Below are 24,588 nucleotides of genomic sequence, written 5' to 3' on the forward strand. Positions count from 1 at the left end.
ATTCAAATCCAATCGAAATTATGTATGAACAATTAATTAAAACATTATACGCACACATACTCTAACAAAAATATATTTTATATTAGGGGATAAATGAATACTGGGATATGTTATATATATATATATATATATATATATATATATATATATATATATATATTTAAACACCATAACCATAAACACAGTAATCAACCCGAAGGTCGGTTTGGTAGGTGATGGTTGAGTCCACCCAATACTATGCCCGAAGGCCTGTGGAATTCACACATCAAAGTAGGGTTGCCTGTTCCTATCCCTGTGCCTCATGAAGATCTGGTACCCGAAAAATCACATAGCTTGGGTGGAGCTGCAGGTGCCTATAGACTTGCCCGGGAATCGAATCCGGATCCCTCCAGTCATTAGTCCAACGCTCTACCCCCTGGACTACTGCGACCCAGAAATATATATTTTATATATATATATATATATATATATATATATATATATATATATATATATATAAAGGACAATAACAAATATATTTGGCGCTTCAGTTTTAGATTCTGATGATGAAGGCCTGCCCGTCGAAACGTCAAAAATATTTGTTCACGTCCTTTCTTTGTGTGTTCATATTAAATTTTCTATATATAATAATAAAGTTATGAACCAGAGTTTATACATATATCTGTCTCGTCGCTGAAGAGCGTTTGTTTTCGAAGATACATAAATATGTACAATATGAACAACTTATCACGTAAGTTCGTCTGTATATGTATCCTTACCCTTTTTTTCATTTACCCTATACTCATGTGTGGCCAAACTTCATCCCACACATGAGCCACACATAGATATTTCAAATATCTGGATACATATTTTTCGTGCTCCAACACTTTTTATTGTATGCACAGCGCAGGTTAGCTCATAGAAAATGCAGGCAATTTCAGTTTTAAAAGAAAATCAACGCGTTAAGTTTCCACAATTTATAGATAAATGCGCGAATTACCTTTTATTCTGATTCATCGCAAATTCTCCTCAAAAGTCATGGGTTCAATAAATCTTCACTATATCTTTCGTTTCATGCAGAATTGAACTTCTGATTGCTGGAAGAATTTCTTTAATTTTTCATTTCCTCCTGAATGTAAGACCCTTGAGGACTCTCAAGAATTCGATATGAAAATCAGGAGTACGACCTTCAAGACCTCACGTATCCATTATTTTTTAAAAAATCGCTGTAATACTCAATTTTCCCTAATATTACATCCCTTTTTATATTTTGTACGCTGCCTGGCCGGAATACAGTGCTATATTCAGTGGTTCTTCATCCCCGTGTGCTGATTGCTTTTCCATTAATCTCGTTCCTGCCTCAGGTGTAACATGCCTTTTTTAAGCCCTCCCACCCCACGTTCCTCGGCCGATAAGAACGGACGGAGGGGTGTTGTGCTTTATCTCGGGCCGAGGAGGTCACTTAATATCCCTAACTGCGATATTTAAGAGTATAAATCGCATATTTTCATTCCAGTATATAAGGCCCAGAAGGTCCCGTATAAGGGTATAATTTAAGTATTTGTGAAAGGCTTTTGTTTTGTATCCATGGCAACCGCGCGACCCCGAGGGAGTTTATTAAATCGATGGCTGGGAACCAGAGATGGGAGAGATATTCGGAAGAGGGAGACTGCTCACGTAACCGCTGGCTGTTCCTTTCTGAGATAGCGCTGGCCTTAAAATAAGTAAGGATTTTGTTTCCCGTCTTATCTTCGGCCAAACCGGCCAATAGACGCCCTTTTATTCTTATTTTGGGGGGAGGAAAACACGGAGAAAGTGGAATTGAGCAGGTCGATCGAGGTTGACACGTTTCACCATGGGGCTGGATATTGTCGATAGTCTTCTATGCGCGACGAGGCTCCCGGAGTTAGGAATGGGAGTTATTTTTTGAGAGAAGAAGCAGGGGTGGTCAGAGGTGTGGGTGATCAAATCAATCACTGCAATCATGCAATGGAGGTGAGGAGAGAGGGGAGTGTCTCTCTATCTATCTATCTCTCTCTCTTTCCCTCTTTCGTCTTGCCTCCACCGTGGAGGCGCGGATTGTGTTCGACTTTGTCACGCTAGTCTCCTTGCCTCGCGTGTCCAAAAAGACATGTCACAAAATAATTCGGCCATTAAAAAGATCTCTACGAGTGAAAATGCGCACTTTGTCGGGGCATTGATTACGTTTATCCACGCGCTGTTTCGTCAGCGAGCGCTCTCTCGAGGAAAAAGGCATTTCACGTTGAAAGGGATAGAGGCGCTCCTCACTCTGCATGGCATCCAACTGCGCAAAGAAGCGTCAAAAACTGCCGATCAGAAAGGAGTGGCTAAAAAGGAGATAAAATACGCCTGCCTGTCCCGCCTGAAAAATGGTTCAAGTTGAAATGAAATGAAATTATTGACTTTGTAATTACACACACTTGATTGAAAAAAAACGCGTCCCAGGTTTATACGCTGAACGTCATCATTTAAACCTGATGATGACGTTCAACGGCAAAACCTGGTTCGTGATTTTCAATAAAGTGTGTGGAATTAAAAAGTCAATAATTTCATTTCATTTCAATGAGTTATGCAAATTCTATAAAGTTACGACGGAGACTACTAATTTTATCAAATTTTTCAAGGTTTAACAAAGATTTTTGTGCTCACGTCAAGGAAAGTAAAACAGAAAATTTTTTTAAAACGACGAATATGTTAAAACCATGGAGAGAACGTTTGAAATGCTGTTGCAGAATGAGAGAGGAAGTGCAGAATGGAGAGGTGTTGCATAATGAGAGGGAGATACGAATCCCTTGTCAAGTGTAGGTCACCGTCACTTTTTTATTCGTAAAAAGCGGAATTTAAGAGTGGACTACTTAACTAACCGCGCTACGCTTATGATACGCGTAATTTATACATGAAGAATAGAGCATCTTCCCGTTAAGAGATGGGTGGAGATTTTCTTTCCAGTCATACATTCGCGACCCTGCCTCAGGGTGGACGGGGTTCGATTGGCTCGGACCCTCGGGCCGAAAGGGTGCCCTCCGAGTCCCGAGTTCGGTCAGTGTTGCTCCGGACATGTTGAGCTTAAGAGGGTTGTGTTGCTCAACTAGCGGTGTATCTTTTCTCGAACGAATTTGTAAATATTCGGCGGCTGGGAAGTATTTTCGCATTTAAAATCATTGGCTGAAGTAGGAAGCATTCATTTATTCGGACCGCACTTGCGTCCTGAAGGGGATTGATTGATTGATTGGGCCGGATTACTCTCATCCGAGAGTTGGTTTCGTATCAATGTCGCTGGACGGGAGCGATGCGTTGGTTCCACCTGTGGGCTTAGCGTGGAACTAATGCGCGTCGTTGCAGTTAGGTCGCATGAAGTGGATGCGAATATGCCCCGGGGGTGCGTGCGTGCGTACGTGCAAGTGTGTGTGTGCGTCCGCGCATCCGGAAATCAAAATCCCGAAGAGAAAAATATCCGGACGGATAGAGAGTGAGATTAGCATTATACGAGGCATTTAAATATGCAACCAATACCAATGAAAAATGATATAATTCAGTTTGGATATATGGGAGACCTATCTGAGATATAAAACACTTATCGCACAATACCTCAAAAATATTGAATTTCTAAGGGCATGAGGGTCGTACTTTTAAGTTGACTATCGGATCCTTAGGAGCATTAAAGTGGCTAATGGGGACAAAAACGTATTGAATATTATTGATTTCCCTTGACTAGTTTTTCACAGTCTAACAGGTAACTATCAACGTCTTAAAACATCCCACTACCAAAGAAAATGCTCTGCAAACATCTTTCCCACACTTTTTCGATTGCTCCCAACAATCCCCTATCCTCCTCCAACACACACACAGTACTCCTTCGTTTCTTTAATTCAAAGTTTAATTCTACAAGAAACGATAGGGAAATTTAAGTTACATTGACCCGAATAATATTATGAGAATTTTCAATAAATCAGATTCCAATTCCATATCTCAAATGCTACACATTTAAGTAAAAGGTAACATTTAGGTCACTGAGAAAATCCGAATGGAAAGCATATCAAATATGAACGCCATGAACGGGAGTTGGAAAATACGAAGGAAATAAGGAGGCAATGAAGTCCCACCCACTGCTGTCACTAGAACGCAGACAGGTCCCTTCCTCCTAAGGCGATTAGGAGTCACTTGAATGTGCCTTCCACTGCCGGTGGCTTGGGACGCCATTGCAAGGCGGCCGGAGAGGCACCCATTAGATGATGGTGACAAGAACACGCAGGGGTTCAAACGGGGGTAGATAGTGGCACTCACGAGGAGTGTGGGCCCCCCGCAATCTAACCGCTCGACCACCTTCACGTGGTTACATAGGAATATATATATATATATATATATATATATATATTTATTTATTTATATATATAATATATTTTTAATAAATATAATACATATAATATATATATAAATAAATATTATAATATATATATTACAATAATAATATATAATATTTTATATTTTTATTGTCTTGTCTCTCCAAGAAAACACAACCTTAAATTCATCACTATATTAAGCCCCTCTACAACTCCACATATTTCCTTCCACCCTTCATTCGGTCCAACATCCCTATCCTATTCCTGCCTGTTCCTCGTTTTCACAATATTCTCTCCTCTATCACAGTCTTCAACATTCTATCATCAATCAAAATTTTTTGATTCCACCTTTCCTGTCTCCTTTGGATTTCCCCCAAAAATCCTCTCTCCTCCCGTTTCACCATACTTCTGGCCACCATACACCACCTTCGTTTGTGTTTCTTTCTGTCCACTTCATCTTCTCCATCCTTCTCCACAGTCATTTTTCAAAAGCCTTAAATCTAGGTCTATTATCCTGCTTCAATCACCAATTTTCTGTGCCATACAAAACCAAGCTACGCGTCAAAATGTTTACTAGGCCTTTCCTAACTTCCTTAGTCAACATCCCTTTCATCAACTCCTTCCTCCTCGTGAGAGACTCTTTGCCTGATGCAATACGTCATATTTATATACTGCTTTGACCATGTTGATGCAAAATAATTCCAGGATAGATAAAATTATCTATTTGTTCAATTTTATCACCTCCTACTTCAAGGTTTAACTAGCTTTCCTCTTAGCCTTTTACGCAATCTCATACATAACCTCATAAGTAACTTTGCCCTACACATATAACCTTTGTTTAGTTAAAATGTTTGCGTCCCATAGCTATTGAACTGAATTTACCATTCACTCAGAAATGCATGTACTCTCTTTCGTGGATGGCAAATAAGCTTCGTCATCCACAAACATAACTAATTTTGTGAATTGTCCAACGGCTTTCATTTCTATCTTCAGTTCTTCTCATCCCTCTTTAATCATTTCTTCCACATATACCTTGAAAAGCACCGGTGATAAACGACTTACCCCATGCCTTACAACTCTTCCTAACACTGCCAATCTAGACTCTCCATCCCACACTCACACCTGAGCAGTCTGAGACATGTACAGGATGCGGATTAGTCTCCTATCTCTTCAATCTAGTCCTATGTTCTCCTTACCCTATCTATTTCACTCTATCAAAGTTCTTCTTGAATAGAGTCTATTTTGAAATTACCTGTGTGAGCACTTTTTTTTAAATAATCGCATCCGTATGAATGGGTTGGAGTAAATGGGCGAAAACATGTTAATGTGGAATACGTTGGAAGTAGCGATGATTCAAGTACTGATGTAGTGTCCACAAAAAGTTGAAGCACATACCATGACAGTGTGATGTTTCCCCTTAATAGGGGACTTCCTTCTCTGTAGTTACGCAATGGTGATTTTTCATTCAGATAATTCGATTTATTTGAAAGGCATATCAATGTTATGATTTCATGTCTTAGGTTGTTTTCCTCGAATTATTATTTAAATTTATTTGGATCCATGCCTAAACTTTCACCCTGAAGTTTTCGTTTTGGTACCGAGGTAATATTATTACATTTTGTCCGTAGTTCACCAAACCAACCCGATGATTTATTTCTTTCTATGCACGCGACAATTATCCGATACAATGGGGAAGTTGAAAAAAAATCAAATTAGAATTTATTTTAAAAAAGTATTGAAAGAAAAAAATATTTAAAAAATACCGATTTTCTAACTCATTATTTGCAAATTGTCATTTACTGCGCTTATTATCTCTCTCATCGTCCTCCCCCTTCGCCCATGGACTTCTTATTTTGTGCAACAACTATGACTAAAGGCATGAGAAATTGTTTGCGTCATTCACTGTAGGATGACGTGATGGAAAATTTCCAAATCCAGACGCCAATGAAATCACTTTCGATTCCGCACTGTTGTTCATTCCCAAAGTTTCAATTCTACTTCCCAGTTTCATGATTTGTTGGACTATAATTACCATTGCGACAATTCGCTCATTGCAAAATTTCTTTTCCTTTCGCAATCGCGAGATCATCATAATCGCAGCATGACTATCGACGACACAACCCCGAGGTGTATACTATATCCGTCGACTTTCCTGCAGTATAGGCAACCTCGTCGACCAGTCGAGTACTTTGGTGGTTGCCGACATTCAAGGCGAAACTTCTGACGGTGGCTTATTGATTGCGTATTGATCTTCCAAATCGGCCCGAAACGGGTGAGGACGGAGGGTGGGGGTGGTGTGATGTGGTGCGAGGGAAGGAGCAAAGGTGGGGGGAGGAGGGCAAAAGCCAGTCGAAAATCAAACGGCGGCATTCCCGGTCACGCACGCCTCCGCCCGACCGATACCCACTCCGCGCATAGCTCAACGCCCGCCAAGGCAGTGTGACTGGGACCCTGGTAGTCCAGACCCCAGCACCAACCCTGCTGCTGCACGCCCATCCTAAACAGCCGAACTAGCTAGGTTTATCATTACCACCCAACCTTCTGACGCAGTCTCGTTTGGTCAGCATACTCCTCACTGCTGCAGGAGAACTCTCGGGGTCAGAATATTTGCGTTTACTGTAAAGGTATGGACCCCCACCTGGCGAGGAATTGCTGCAGTACGATTGGAAGATATCCCACATCTGTTCTCAACCATCGAAATATTATTGGGCTGGGGAATACCGATTCTAGAAATTGTAATTTGCAATATGGCATTAACTGAATCTGTTATTTCAGTTTTATTGTTCATTATTAAAAAATAAGAATAACTTTTAAACCTGCGAGATGAATTTACCTGAGAAAAGTTATTAAGGACAGTCTCAAATTCCATTTTTTCTAATTAAACACGGTTATTGTTTTTGTATAACAGGACATTATCTCCGTTTTTCACATTTAAGTTTCATAAAATAAAAAATTTGGATTGCTTTATAAGAAGTGTTTAATTTTAGTTATTTAAATTTACCAAAAATATTTATTGCATTGCTTAACCCAATTTTTCCGTGAGAGAACGTTTAGATAATCTGCACAACTCATCATATTAAATATACGCTATCATGTTTCCAAGTTATTATGAGAGTACAATATCTTCATTAATTACATTTAAATGTTGAATATTTTTCGTATTTCCGACGAAATACTAATATTTCACGATAACTTTTGCATATTAATGATCCTCCCTTTGTGGTTTATTCCTTATGAAGGATTTAATCCCATACTCTTCCAACAAGCTACAAATTCTTCGAGGTATGGTATTAGAGTTTCTATTTTCGAAGTACTAATTTAATCGGATAGCATTACTGAAACAACCAGTTTCAACCAGGTCATTCGTGACGTATTTCCTGGGTCGGTACTGTTATAAATTCGTCCGAAAGTAATTAAAGTGATGATCTGTTCGCCTGCGAGCGATTAGATACATATATTATAATTGGAACAGCACAAGTTCGGCAGAAAGTAAGTACTTTGGGCGGAATTAATTATGCACTAGAAAAAATTATTTCTAAGACAGCCATGTGACAATACTAATTCTTAAAGAGTGCATAAAAAAGCCATGGTTTTAGCGGCCTGAAGTGGTCATTAACTCAAATTAAATTGAAATTTCTCCGTTACAAACGGTTCGGGCCGCTAACAAGTCGGAAAAGGATGTGAGACGCCGTTGAATGAAAAAGAAATTAATGGAGAAGCAGAGAGACTTGGAATGGGAACAAAAAGAACTCTCGTAATAAATTACGATAGGAGATATCAAATTTTCTCAACGGAATCTTTAATAATCAAGTCGTTACGTTCGTTGGCTCCGCTCATAAACGTGCAGGTTTCGTTTTAAATTCTATGCTTCGAATATTGGTGACTTGGTTTACTTTAAAAAATCGCACTTTTATTGATGTGATTATTGAATTACTAATACATTGAGAAAAATACACGTAAGTATCATACATGTTATGGACTTTGTCCATATTCTTATGCCAGTAAAGCCCTCAACCACATATATTTTTAGAAGAGAGTCTTTTGAAAACTGTTGGGTAATAATAGTGTCCTTCCTCTCTATTTAGAAATTTCATAAAAATAGCATTTCTATTCATCAAGCAACAAATAGCATTACATGACAAATTTGCAAAAAAATTCGTAAGATTTCTTGAAAAATAGAATTATGGGCCTGTTTAAAGTTTCCTGTTAAAATCGTTGACCTGTTTAAAGAATATTTCGCCGAAATGTAAAACACCTCTGCGTCAATCATTAATTGGGAATGTATAAAGGCCTGAATGATTATTCTGTTAGTTTCCCAGTTAAGCTTCAACTGCTAGATAGGCATAAAAAGTGTCTCATGACTCATCAATATGACCATTATTAAGGTTGAACTTACAGTTTACATTGCCCAAGATGAAACCTCTAGTAAGGGACTCAAGTAAAAGTTAGTCGAACAATATGGCCGCTCACCGATTCAAGAAGTTTGACCCGGCATGATCAATCACTCAATCGATGAATTCGGAATTGAAATATTGCGAAAGAAATTATTTTAGCCTTTGAAATTTAGCTGTTGACGAAAATAATGTCTCGTCAATTAGCTAGATGCACTAATAATTAAACGACAACCAAAATTATCACATTGTCATAAGTTGAGAACTATTCAAGACACTCTTTTGCGGTCTGATTAATTTGAAATGCAGATTCAGAAGATTCAAAAATACGCGTGAATACCTTTATAGCTTGTGGTCTTCCGTGACATTCGGGAAAGTTTTAAAACAACTAACTTTGCACTTAAAGTTTTTCACTCGTTCAAGCTGGTCTATCGTGATTTTTAGTGGAACAAGACAGTCATTCCAAAGAAACTGCGGGAGATGCCGCAACAGTAACTTTTAACGGATTCATCCGCTAATGTGCATTTCAATGCAACAATTTCACAGTGTAAAAATCATTCGCCCAAGGCGAATGATTTTTACACTCTGAAATTGTTGCATTGAAAGAAAGTCATTCTTTATACAATAACTACGTCGAGCGTTTCTTGTCTTCAGTGACATTATCATAACTTAGTATTACCTTGTTGGAATTGTATAGAGAACATCGTTGGATTTTTGTTTACGTTTCACGACCGATTTGGTTTATTCTGTCAATCAATGCAATATTATTCTTTCCTGTGTGAGTAATTTTGCCTTTAATATCTTCAGTGTATAAATTGGTTACTTTATTTCAATGATATTACATCATTTGAATAAAACGGCACTAATACACGTTTTTAAAAAAGCGGCTGAATTTCCAAAAAGTCCACTCCCAACAGTTTGGAGCTAATTATTTACCATTTAATAATAGGAAATACCATTATACGTGCATAGTAATAATTTATTATTCCTTATGACTATTCAACGAAGAAAAAACTTTTATTCGAAGAGTTTTGAGCTGGTACATTTGATTTATATCAATGTAAAAATATGACATGCCAGTGAAATTTGACTTATTAGGAAACAAATGAGTATCATAATCGTTAGAGGAGCATGCATATCCTCTTCTTAAACTGCAAGAATGAAGCAACATAGTGTGATATATCTATGATAGTATATATGTAGGTATTTGAATTGGTATCGCTTGACAAATGCGTATAAGCTGTATTGGGAAAGTATTTTTTTGTGAATTCATGAGAAGTGGGTTGGTTGAGCTTACTCACGAGCGTATATACTTCATTTATCACGTGTGAGCATTATTTAGTTTTCACTGTTTACTCTTTTATGATAATAGATTTTGTAAATATACATAAAAAATTTCAAACAACGGCCAACCTACTACGAAATATTATTTGACTTCATGATGAAACAAAATGATTTGAATAAGATCCAATCCGATTGATTGAATTACTTTAATTCGGTTCGGGTAACTCACCTATTAGTCCCATGCTCCTACCTTCGTAAGACATAAATAAATACTAACCAATTTAATCTTTAATTTACCGTCTCGAGTCCCAACAAAGAAGCAAAGAGTCCTGATTGTATTCTATGTTCCTTAATGTCAACGACTTCTTTAAAACAATGGCATCATGCATCTCCATCCCTTATCCGAATCCAACACTAATCTTCCCATGAGTAATCATCAGCAATCTTTTACATTATTTTGGATTTCTGAGTGTTATCTTTGCTGCGTGCAAAGTCAAACTTGCTGTCATACAGTCTTCGCATATTAATGTCTTTAACTCTATTGGAATGGGATTTAATAACGACGTGACAAATTATTTTGATCAAATTCTTGTCTCATTTATGAGACAGTAATTTGTGCTAATCCGCAATCCGCAACATATATGATATGACCCGATAAAAAACATTTACTTTCGTGTTTTCCGAAACAATTGAGTACTTAAAAAGGAATGTTTTCTATTCCCTCAGCCCATGTCTTATTCATATCACTTAGTACTTTCTCATACGGGACATCAAGTACTTTCTGATGCTAAGCTTACCTCAACTTCATATTCTCTTCCTAAATCTCAAATAACTGACTTAATGACTCTACCTTGAAGTTTTTCGTATTGTATCTAAAAATCTCTCCTACGATCCATAGATTCCGTAGACCTTTCCTATTTTCCTTCCCAATTCTCAATTTACGGCTTTTGTCATCTCATTTTCTTTCATCATTTGTCATCAACTTTCCTTTTCGACCCAGCCCTTGACCGGTTACAAAATATAGCAATTTCCTGTAATTCGTTCTTTTTCGCCTCGGGTAATCTTTGGCACTATATTTCCTTATCATTCCTACCAGTTTAATACTCTTGTATTTGATTTTGCGCTTAATAATCTAAATTATGATCTGAATCCGCACTCGCTTCGGGAAAACATTGACTTGATCGTGCCATTTCTACATCTAAGAGCATGCCTCACCATTATGCAAGCTCAGTGAGAAGATCTTATTTTTTATCACACACCTACGCCAACTGTGTTGCTCATTTTCCTCATTCCCACCTCGTCCGCCATTCCTGGAAGTGGAATCCGAGGGCCCTGGCCACTGATGGGGGCTTTAGGTGCCTCCGTTGAGTCTAGTCCCTCGTTTTCTTGCTGTATGGCGAGATTTTCTCGTTCTCCAAGTTGCATTTTCTAGCTATTTGACCTCACATCTATCGACTGATGTCCCGTCCAAAGTTTTTTCACAATTGGAAATTGCTCGTCTGCATATGTCCTATACATACGTCTCCTTATCACTAATCTCAGATTATTCATCAAGAGAGTTCCTATTGCTCATATAATGATTTGTATCTTTAATATCTCTTTTTCAAACGTATTACCAATATTGCTCAAGACTCAACAACTGGAATACGATAGCGTATGAAGTCAAAGCCAATGCAAAGTTCACATTAATCATGCATGTTTGGCACAACTAACTGCCCATTTGCCCAAATTTAACTTACTAATTCCTTTCTTCTATCCCAATTCGATAGTCTTACAAATAGTTAACCCTTTATCCGCCCATTAATTCATAGCGATCTCGTGAGAGTTACAAGTTTTTGACAAATTGTTCTAATGTTTTATACTTGATACTTGATGATCGTGCAATCCTAATTGGGTCAATTTTAGTCTTATTTTGATTAGCATTGGTTTATTTTTTCTTTGTACAATTCGAATGCACAAAATAACCGATCAAGAGCCAACGGAAACCATATTTAAAAAAAATAGGTAGCATTTTATTTATCAAACTATCAATCATCTCTTTTGATCAGTAAATCTCAATTGAGATACGGATTATAGCAGGTATTTCTAAGGTTTATAGCTAAGCAGAGTGAGAAGAGAGAGTGAGAAATTCCCGAAGTACGCTCCGTTTGACCGCTTTGGATTTGATCTCACATTTCGATTCCATTGTCCAGTACCGAACAACGAATAATTTCAATTTCCTCAGCGCCAATTCTATGAGAGCTGTCGGATTAGAAAGAGTGACCATGGGGATCTCTTCGCACACGCCTTGGTCCTCTCCGGGAGTAAGTGGCCCTCGGGAGGGAGAGGAGGACAGGATAAGGGGAGGAGGAGAGGGGGCGGGGAGATTGGAAGTTAATTGACGACACCTCTACCAGCGCTCATGTTTACACCGGCAACTGACTGAACAACTGAGCGCGTCGGAGCGGATTGGGACACGTATTGTCACTACTTTCCTCATATTCCCATTCCTACATGGCACTCTGCAAGTAACTACTAGGATGTATGGCAGGGGGTGATTACATACCAAGCATGCAATTAAAAATTTAAGTTTTTCTTCATTTTTAGTTACAATGCAGTCCTGTAAAATTATATAAATAATATTAGTCATAACAATTTTGAGACAAAAAGAGCAGCTCACGATAAAATTGCGATGGAAATGGATTACATTTGCGTAACGCATAAGCTACTCACTTTTCTACGTGCTTAGGTTTCTCAAAAGAGATCGGTGGGAAGTGTACAACTAAACCAGAAAATGTTAGCACATCGCACGAAATAAATTCGTGACTAAAACATCGACCCTCCTCGCTTACGAGGAATACATTTTATTGATTCTATCCGCATAAATAAATCTTCAATGCCCCGCCAACACGTTGAGAAATATCCCGCGGGCGGATCGTCGATATCCGATAAATGCAGACGGCACTACTCGGCGGAGCTCACCTCGCCTCTGACGAGCACTCGCCACGGCAGCGGCGGCGCCGGGTGTTCGTCAGAGGCACCGCCAGGGCGACCGACCGAATGCCAACGACTCTCTCTCCCACACGCGAGATGGGACAAAACAGTTGAAATATGCCCGGGGGCGAAACGCAATATGGAACCAGGTCGTAAATGAGACATTAGTTCTGAGGAATAAAAATAATAATAATAAGAAAACGTCTTTATTGGGGGGAGATTGAGATTTGGGTGTCCCTTAATCCACCAAATCCCTCGTCATTTACATTCAAAAAATAACTGAACTACCAGTACACCAAAAAGTGTAGACATTTATGTGGTGATTATAGGAAAATTTGAAATAAAGTACAAAAAAAAAGATTATAGTAAATACAATTAATGCTAAATTGGGGAAAAATTCGGTAGTGTTAATATATTTATAAATAAATATGTATATGTATGTATGTAAATGTGTATATATATATATATATATATATATATATATATATATATATATATATATATATATATATATATACATGATGATATTCCTAAAGAGTTCCTTTTTTCTCCTCCTTGAGAAAGATGACTTGTACCACCGATAAATCGAAACGAGTGAATTTATTTTATTTTTTGTGCATTTCCGTGTTTTTGTCTCTGTTCTCCAGTGCTAACTTCATATACATACATTATTATTCTCATCCGGGAGACTGTCACATATGCTTTATACGAGGGTCATCCGGAAAGTAGTACCCGTTCGTGCCGCATGAAGTGCTGACGACGCGAGTAGCCGCTGGACGAGGTCAGATAGCTTCAGTGGCTTGTCTGCCTTCTCTGAGCCAAGTTGCGTGACGCTAGCATTGCCTGTGTTGTTTCTGTGATTGTTTACAATGTTTAAAAAAATTGAGAACGCCGCCAGTTGTGAAGTGAGGGCAGTGATTAAATTCCTCAATGCAAGAAACGTTCGCCCATGTGATATTCATCGCCAATTAAAGGAGGTGTATGGAGACAATGTAATGGACGAGTCGTCTGTTCGGCGGTGGTGTCGCAACTTCAACATGGGGAGGGGGAACACACACGACGATGAGCGTTCGGGGAGACCGTCTGTCATTACAGACCAACTGGTGAGCTCAGTTGACGAATTCGTGAGGAACGATCGGCGCGTCACAATTGATGACATCTGTGAGCATTTTCCCAATGTTTCTCGAACAATTGTTCATGAAATTGTTAAACACCATCTGCATTATGCAAAAATTTGTGCAAGATGGGTCCCTCGCGTATCTCAATGAGCTGGCGGCGAAGGACTATGCAGCAGGAATACAGAAACTTGTCACACGTTATGACAAATGCCTTAATTTGCTTGGAGATTATGTTGAGAAGTAGTTTAAAGTATCCTCTTTCAAATAAAATTTTTTATGTTTGTTAATATTTACTTTTGTGTCTTTATTTCACGAACGGGTACTACTTTCCGGATGACCCTCGTATATATGTGTGTATACACACACACCAACACACATACACACACACACACACACACACATATATATATATATATATAAACCATAAACACAGTAATCAACCCGATGGTCGGTTTGGTAGGTGAAGGTAGAGTTCACCAGGTACTAAGCCATATACGGCGTGTGAATATTCACACATCAGGGTAGGGGGGCCAGTTCCTTTCCCTGTGCCGGTTATGGTTTCCCAGGAAGATCTGGTACCCGGAAAATTACACAGCTTGGGTGAAGCTGCAGGTGCCCAGAGTGCCTTACCCGGGACCCTCCGGTCAGCAGTCCAACGCTCAACCCCCTGGACTACCGCGACCCACCTGTATGCATATATATATATATATATATATATATATATATATATATATATATATATATATATATATCGATGATGTAAAAGCACTCACGAGAGCAATATAACATTTTGACGGCACAATAGAACAAAGTCTAACCTGAGGAAAACTTCAAAGGCTGAAAGCCTAAATTTTACCAGATGTCAGTGCCCTTTTCCGTGTTATTTATTTTATTTTGTGTTCTATTGTGCCGTGCAAATGTTACATATAAATATATATATATATATATATATATATATTTGTGTGTGTGCAAGGATTGTCAACTGATATCCTGGAAGGGTGCAAGCGTTCCTCCTTCGGCGGCGTCAACGAAGCGACACATGAGTGCATGAGTGGCGCCCGCTAAATGCACGACTCACGACACCTATGGACTGACTGGGACACTACTCGCGCTCACCGAAGTGCAAACAGAGGAGGTAGAGGCTCCCGCACTGCCGACCGCCCGCTAACCCCCTTCCCCCACGTCCCCCCCCCCAGCCAAACGCCCTCATTTGCATATAGATGGCCCCGCTTAATTGAGAGATGCGACGGACGGACGGACAGAGGGCGGAGGGAGACGCCTCTCGAGGAGAGTAAACAGGACGGAGGCCCGCTCACTCCGGGGTAAAGGGCGCGGCTCTCCATACGAGGGCGGGTGGATGACACCCCCTCATACCCCCATCCCTCCCAACCCCCCGGAATATGTGTAAAACTTGTTCCTGGTAAATATGCTGAGTTCTACGTGCGAGAGAAAATTTCCTCTCGGATTCAAATATGTGTATCTCATGTCAAAGGAAAACATTTTTTTCTTGTAAAAACCCTGTCCTTTTTAAATAAATTTAAACATATTTATGCATCAATAATGTGAAAAAGAACGACACTTTCTTTCGAGTAGCTGTATTTTGATCACGTAAGTTGTAAAGCGAAGGAGGTAGGTATACTTAAGATGCAAGAACTAGCGCATGCTTTGGATTCACCGTCTCCACTAGCATTTTAATCTCAAGAAAAGAAAATTTATGTGATAGGTAATCTCCGAAAACCTCTTACGTACAATTTACCGGAACACTCGAGTTCTCGTTTGAAACCAGGTGACAATTACAATAACTCCCCCACTCAATATGAACCTTCCTCTCCCACATTCTGGCATTAATATACATCACATATACATGCTCCTTTCGTCTATAGAAGTGAAAAAAATATTCTTTAGTTCTACATGCAAATGTAGACGAGCAGGATTTATTTACCATGTTTTTTACGGAGCCTTGACGGTACCATTTTTAACAAGGAAAAGTGGCACTTCAATGCCATGTTTTCTCCTTACATTTTTACATTTCACATCCCATTAGGTTGTAAAAATAGTGCCCGCGCTGCCGCGGGCGTGTGTCCCGGAATGTGTCATCTCGAGCGACGGGGTCGAGCGGATGGTGATCTCCGGCGACCGGAGGTGACTCTCCGCCGGAGCGGAGTGCATTTGAGGTTGAGGTTTGCGGGGGGGGGGGGCTCGCGGAGATTGAGGCCGCGAGGGTTGAGGAGGTCGGGGGCGATGCAGAGAGGCGGCGAGGAGTTTGGAGGGACTCGAGGGTGGGAGAAGAGTAACCGTACGCGTTCGGAGGAACGGCGTTAATTCATTGAAAGCAATTTTCGAAGGAACGTGAAAGAACTTCCAAACAAACGTGGCCGTTAGAATTCCGAAGCAACCAAATTATTTGTCAATTTTAACTTAAAATTCGAATTGTATGAACATTCAACCGTCAACGTCTGACATCCACAAACATTGAAAAAATTACGTAAAAATAAAAACAGCTAGTTGTTCAAAGACAGCGGGGGATGACGCTAAATTACTCTGACTGGGTCATCCACTGATTACCATGGAAATGCTGAACTTTTAACATGGATAAAAATTTAAAATTTTTCGTTTACATATCAATAGATGTAGTCGTAAAATCCCAAATAACTGCCTTGAGATGTATATATATTTGTTTGTATTTAGTCTAATTAGATATAACTAGGTCTAACTCTATGCATGATGTTAAAATGGTCATTAAACGCAAGACGATAAGCATAGATTGGAGGCTTTTGAAATATAAATGTGGAGATTGATGGAAAAGATGAAATGGACAGAAAGGAAAACAAATGAGGAGGTGCTGGGTATGGTGAAAGGGGACGAGAGGGGATTGTTGGGAGAAATTCAAAGGCGGCAGGAAAGATGGATTCAGAGCGTTTTAATTGGCTATGGGATGTTGAAGAGTGTGATAGAGAGAACAACGCTAGGCAAACATAGGAAGGAACAGGAATAGGATAGATACAGTATGTTGAAGGAATGAAGGAAGGAAGTAAGTATACGGAGATGAAAAGGGAATTGTTGTAGTTTTGAATTTTGGCTTTTATTAGGATAGGCAAGGAGATGTGCCGTTGTACATAATAATAAGGAAATAAAATAAGGAAATTGAACCTGAAATACGCTCTTATGACATATTCCTCACATGATCGTAAGTTTCAACCCTCACAAAAACATTTAATTTGCAAATTAAATACGCAGAATGAAATAAAATTGAAGGTGATGTAAATAATTTCGAAATCTAAAGTGGCACCAACTCATTATACGCTCTTTACTCATGATTTATTCGCTGGCAATACATTCATATAAGGCTTTGGTGAAGGCAAAAACATGACCTTTTCATTAAGATTTTTTGGGAAAGGGTGACGTAAAAATATTCTAGTTTGCAATTACTACATTGTAATTCATTATAATTACACACAGGGTGTTAGAAAATATGTGCGAAACATTTCAAGATATTTAGATTTTGCAATTTAACGTATATTTCATCTTGGTGATGTCAAACCTCTTAGTCACGTAAAAATTGTATCCATAACATTTGTTATTTATCAAGTCAATGTTTTGTTGCCGACATGAAAGTCAAAATAAATATCTGAAATTTTGGTTAATCACGTTAAGTGACGCACAATTTCAACAAAGAGTCCACCATTTATGGGTGGACTCTTTGTGTGACCCAAATATTTCGGAATCGAAACTGGAAGTTGACTACATCGCTTCATTCGCAAACAATTTTTTCGCCATGTCTTTTTAAAATTTGCTGTTTCCGGCGTAACTTTATGGAATGTACACAGCATATTGAAATAAAAGAAATAGCTTAATATTTCCATACACACACTTCGTTTAAAGAAACGCGACCTAGGTTTCGACTCTGGACCTCATCATAAAGTCCGATTGATCTGATGATGACGTACAACGTCGAAACCACGGTCGTGTTTTAAATAAAATATTTGTGTGTGGAATAACAAACTTACTTCTTTCATTTTCATGTTTTTTTTCAATTTGGAAAAATATTAAATTGATAACCTAAAAATAGTTTTTAACAAAACTAAATTTTTTTTCTAATTACGTCAATGTCGTATCTGCGGCATCAATTGTTAATGCGGAAAATACTTTCTTGATTAATTTAGCTCTCAACCGTATTATTTGATAACCGTGGTGTTTTCTTGTTGCTAGAACGCCATGGGAAACGGTGAATGGTGGTATTCCAAACAAAAAGAGGAAGCCCCCTCTTGATTGTATGCCCCGCACATGCATACCCACACGCGCACTGAATAGAGCTTAGTACACACTGGGTGACCTCATCCTCCTTTCCGTTTTTGCCCATAAACATAGAAATATTTCGTCCTTTTATGCATTTGACACATTATGGGATCCCTGGAGTGTGATAGCGATATGCCTGTCCTGTAGAAGCAAGCCTGCAATGCACCCAGGCGGCTTAATACGGGCAAATGACCCGTTATGTAATGAATGGGAGGTGGGACCACAATGGGCTAACCTACTGCCGATATCTCCGGAATTTTGGCGATTTTATTCTTCTCATCTCGCCGAAAATACACTTTCTCACTAGTGGCTACATTGTTTTTCTTTTATGCTTCAGTATTTTTAGTTAGCCTTAACCGAGTTTAAAATTTTTTCGCAAAGTCTACATTTTTTGGATATTTGGCGGAAATGGAGGGAGATCCTGACGATGTTGCCTTGCGATGAAACCATGGTTGTCAAAAAAAAAAATTCTATTGGAAGTAGCAAAGTTATTCTTATTTCATTTACGCTTAGCTCGAAAGACTTCCACCCAGTAACGCCTGACACAGCGTCTTACATCTTGAATATTTCATTACAGCGCTGCGGTAAAATCAATGGCACTTAAACGTATGCCAACACAAAATAAGTATAATGATTTTGAGGCAACGTCTATTAGGCATTTTAATCTCAAAGGCTTTGGGGAATTTTAGATATAATTCGAATGGAGAGAGAAACAATTGAGAAAGAGGGAGCACAATATTTGTTTTAATTATGCGAAGAGACATTTTAATATTTAAAATTATAATTATTACCACCTCCCCCTCTCGCTAATTGAAGGCTGCTACTAACTACATAATTTTCTCTCGAGACATTCCTACACTCAACGCAAATCTGCCAATGGGCGTATCCCCACACATGAATCTGGATTGCAACCGACTTCTCAAACCATCGTCCCACCTCTTTGCTGTCCGTTCTTTCTTCCGTTTTTCAAGAGACTTACTTCGAATCTTTATAATCCATTAAGCAACTGCACAAATTAAACAAAAAGCGTGGAATTCATGGGCATGATCTTAATATTTTATTTATCTCATTTCACGTCTCCCTTTCTGACTGGCAACCAATATGACTTACCTTCAGACCGATCAAACTTAGAAGTCGGCTACCTCAACGCAGTCAGCCGTTCATATTCGTACATCTACGTAATACCCTGCAAGCCGCCGTAGGGGCGTGTAGTGGTGGGGGGGATAGTTCACCAAACGTAAAAGAGAATAAAACTACATGCAACACCAACATATTCATTCAAACCCACAGATTCGTATTTTTATGGGTGGTCTGAAAAGTTTCCGACCTAACAAAGATACAAGAAATTTGGTCTGAAAATTTTGAGGTCGGAAACTTTTCGGACCACACTTCGAAAACCTTCCCAACCCACACGCATGAAAATACATAAACTATCAACCAACACACACATGCCCATACAAATTTAATATAAATCTATCCAATAACGTGGAATTTGAAAAGCAAGAAGGGGCAACTCTACTGTCACATTGACATGCAACTTATAGCCTCCACCCCCGAAAGACGCAGGTGTAGTGAATGCGACACAACGCTGCAGGCAGCGGGAAGCCCCCCTAACCCCCCCCAGAGAGAAACGAGGAATGGCAGGGAACAAACACTTAAGAGCAAACAAAGCAGAGCAAGTAATACTCTGACGAGCACTACATTCTTTAATAGCATTCACATGCGATCATCCGGGAATGGTTTTGAACGCAAAACACACGAGATTAGTGAAAGTGTATGCATGTGAGTAGAACTGACTATTCCCTAGATACTGAAGGTGGCAAGTGGAATGTTTACTATCTACAACCCTGCAGTTGCTATCCCGTATTGTCCGTGGGAAGGAGTCCTTGCGTTTGCTATTTCTAACATCTCTTTCCCGAATTTCATATATATGATCCAAGCGACCAATGTATGTTGGAGTGCGAATAATTTGCGAGACCTCGGTGCTGAAACATGCGGATCTGAATTTATTTAGTAATTTCAATCTTGCATTGAATCGTCCCTCTTCTAATTTATCCCACCCCAACTCCATAAGCATTTCGGTGACGCTTTTCGTTTTATCGCAATAGTTAATAAGGAAACGGGTTTCCCTACGTTGAACCTTCTCAATTTCCCGAATGGGGCCTTTTTCAGTTGCATCCCATAAACTAGATGCAAATTCTAAATGAAGCCTTGCAAGAGCGTGGCAACAACGTTCCTTGACCTTGGAGTGACTTCTGCCAACAAATCCCAAATTGTTGTTTGTCTGTGTCCAATTAATCCCAATTATTTTATATGCTTACCCGCATATTTCACGTACGTGGGGGCCTTTAGTGATTGTAAAACCTAGGTATTTGATCGATAGTTTAATCTACATGCAATTTTTATGAGCTCTTTTTTAGCTTTCTTAGTTACAGAAGAGCGGGTAATACTGTCTGGTATCTTATTCACTTAGTCATACATAGCGTAAGAAGTTCTCCAAAGTAGCATCCAAGAACCATATCTTTTTAATATTTACATCGATGACCTAGCCTTCATAGCTTCTTCCTCACATGGTTACACCCTGTTTTTGCTGAGAACTGCAAGATGAATAGTGTAAAACATAGTGATACTAAATGAATCGATCTTAAGAATGGTCTTAATAAGATCTTCGATCTGCAATTTCGGGAAACTTAACCTCAAAACAAATAAGTCCAGTGCCATTTCCCTAAAAATTCCTTTATTAACTTAAACCACACCATTAACTCCATGACCCTGAGCCATGTTCCCTTAAATCAATGATCATGGCATATTAACAGAAAGTTAACTAAATTTCTCTTACTATAACCAGGCAGTGAAAAATAAACTCATGTTTCTCCTATGTCTCCTATACCAATTCACTGAAATAACAGATCTCCGCGTACCAAAATTGTGCGTTTCAACTTTGTTACTTCCAATGATTTCGTATTGCTCTCTCATGCGGTCGATGTCAGCTCCAACTGTTCTCAAAATTCCTATCATTGTATCTAATTTCTTGGGTAAATTTGCGAGACTCCGAATCCCTCATTTCAGCACACTCCTGTGTATGTTCACAGACTCCACCATGGGGTCATCTCTAATCATTCCAATCGCAGGTTTAAAACTGATTTAAAACTTCGGTATTCCCTGAGCTGAGCCATTTACCCTGAACCCTATCTCATCTCTCCAAAAAGTGACTAGAACACTTAAACCCTCCAATTTCTTGATCCTTCGGTACGACTGTTCTTGTTGATGTTTCTATTAATCCGCCCCTTGTTGTTATTTTATTCTTTCTCTATAACTATAAATTGGTAATATTCATGAGCGTGGACAACTTTGTAAGCAAATAAATATCAGCAGGTTGAAGTAGAAAGTGACTCATGCCATCTTCGATTCGTATTTGGGGAGAAGTGAAGGGATGAACGAATGAATTTGGATGGGTGACGAGAAATTGAAAAATAATCCAGTCTTGCGGAAAAAAACTATTGTAATAGAGTGGTATAACTATTTTTACAAAACTGATATAAACAAACATTAAACGCCATTTTTTCATTAAATTATAGGATTACTGAGTTTGGTATTAGCGTGGAACTCGTCTAATCTCATGGATAAAAAGTTGAATTATCTTAGTCTATTCGAAATTCATCTGATATCAAATAAATAACTAATTATTGGAAGATAATATTCAGATTTATAGAAATGGACTATAGGTTTTTTGTAGAGAGAGATGAACACATTATTTTATTACATCAAACACACGCAGTAATCAGATTGCAGAGGTCAGAGGAGCTTACGTCTACCACGAACAAGGAAGAGATATTCCGGAAGTCATGGAGGTAGGCAGGGAGGTGATCAACTCCGGTAAATGGAATTACGGATGATAAATATTTAGTGTGCCAGTCTGGAAAGTGATTACAGTTCTTGCTGAACACATCACGGGATCGATATGGGAAGAATTAATCATGAGAAAGCCGCAGTAAGGATATTCTGGAGACGCCCGAAGGTGATGTTACGTGTTAGAGTCAAAGAGTATTAAACAGGAAAGGTGGAAAGGGTTGCGTCTGTATTTGGACTGTATATTGGATGTGAATGTGTCTATCATTAGGGAGCGTAGAGGAGGAAATTTGCTCGCAAGTCAATCACATACGAAAAGAAGCGCATCGTAAAGGGATTAGATGGAGGGAGGATTTTTTAGGATGTTAACGAGGGATGCGTTAGGAATTGAACTGGAGTTAATTAAGGTAAGAAAAGGGTTTTATAAAAATTATCGGAAACAATTTTTCCCCGACGTATGCGTGAAGTGCTGAATTTAGACCGTCGATTAAGTGTGCGCATGACCGCAGGACGTATTGGCATTGATGAGATGACAGTACACGCACCATTATACCTGAAAATTTGAAAATACGAAAAATATTCACCTAACTCCTCCTGAAGGTCTTGCCGGACGACCGAGAGCAGATTTGAGCGTCTACCTACAAAGACCATCGGCAATGACATCGCGACGATTCCCCAACCCCCTTGGCTTGAGTCCCGACTTGGCACAATAGACTATATCCTATCCCCAAAAGTGAAATCCTCCCTCTGAGGACACCACCAATATGGGACCCTAAGTACCGCCAAAGAAGCTTACACTCGTATCCTTAAGGACCTCCGGGAATCCGCCAACCAGGGAGCCTTCAAGTCGAGGAAAAGCCGCTCATAAAAGTCCGTCGACACTCAAGGGATGTACTTTGAAGAAGTTTGAGACATTGTAGCAATACCTGAAACACAGGTAAACGTAGTTTTCCGAATCTGTTCCCGATACTCTTTATACAAACCCTGTACACTGAGATTTGGAGATGGTAAGGATGAATGAATGCCTAAAAAATGGTGTTCGGTAAACGGGAATCCCCGCGGGTGCCAAGGGTAGAAAGTATGGGTGAGGATATTTCTTGCACCGAGACTCGAAGCAACCACCCCTCTGAACGGAGGAGGACTTGAATTTTGAAAGGTCGAAGAAGACAACCAACCGTTCGAACGAAATGCATTTAAATGTCACGACTAATGTTCCTCATACTTAAAGCAATTATCAAATTCAGGATCCGTTCACAGTTTTTATCATTTAAACTTTTCTATTAAAGTAATAATAATTTTACTCGATCATAAAGGTATTTCTGTTAGCAATCAATAAAATTTTCTTAACCTATCGATTAAATTGCACATACCTATAGCAGGCACTTTGATAACGTACTCAAAACAAGTACTATCCCACCTGAACTAAAATTTTCTTTCCGGGACAGCATTTTTCGTAAGCATTTTTTCCTTCAGAACTATTTAAACGTACTTAGTTAGGATCCGTACTGCAACATCTGATTGGTGCAAGAGGAGAACGCAAAAATGAAGTGGTTACACACCCCTAAACTTCACTCAAGACCTCACCATTGACCTCTTTGAGAAATTGTTACATGACATGAATTATTTGAATTTTTTCCAAATGTTAAAACGTTAGTACGAACACGATTGATATGTTTACGTCGTCTGTGAGAACAACTTAATAGGATAAGTAGACAGAAAATGCGATAGAATGCATGTTGTGATGCTGTGATAGAGGGGGTGTAAAGCCACACGGGGTGATTTGTCGACCCGACCGAATATGTTCCTCGCGGCGAAAGATTTTGTTTCGGTTGAGTAAACGAAGGATTCCCCTCGTTCAGTCGAACGAACGGATTTCTCAGTGCCTTCCCGTTTCTGTCCTCCCAAAGGGAAGAGTGAGCCATCAGGGATGGTGGTGTTCTTCTCGCGACGGCAAATATCGCGGAACCATCTCATTCAGAGACCTACTTTTTGCCTCGCACTCCTCGACTGAGATCTCATTCCTTCCCACGAGGCCCATCTTGGCTCCCCTCCTCCCCCCAAGCTCCCCCCACCCAACACAGCAAACCCTTAGGTCCCCTTTAAGCTGGCATTAAGGGATATAAAAATATATAAACAGAAAATGACTCCGAATTGAGAAATTCACACTTGGCGATCAAGACCCTTGAACAATGCCCACTTTCAGCAACCCTAAGAAATTAAGGATTTTTGGGTCACCTTAAAACTTTGAAGCTGTGAATCAAAAATGTCTGAGGTACTGGAAATGAAAGCGAATACCAAGTGTCGCATTAAATGAAGCTCTCCGAGAGGGAGGAGAGA

General features: G+C 39.3%; 1 protein-coding gene across 1 annotated transcript in view; it reads right to left on the bottom strand.

Moving 5' to 3' along the window:
• The window catches only part of LOC139693315 (protein couch potato-like), a 280,979-nt gene that overhangs the window by 82,328 nt on the left and 174,063 nt on the right, over positions 1-24,588 (bottom strand). The window lies entirely within an intron of this gene.

This window comes from Hetaerina americana, unplaced genomic scaffold (genome assembly GCF_022747635.1).
Source record: "Hetaerina americana unplaced genomic scaffold, ioHetAmer1.1.p SCAF_46, whole genome shotgun sequence".
NCBI lineage: Eukaryota > Metazoa > Arthropoda > Insecta > Odonata > Calopterygidae > Hetaerina > Hetaerina americana.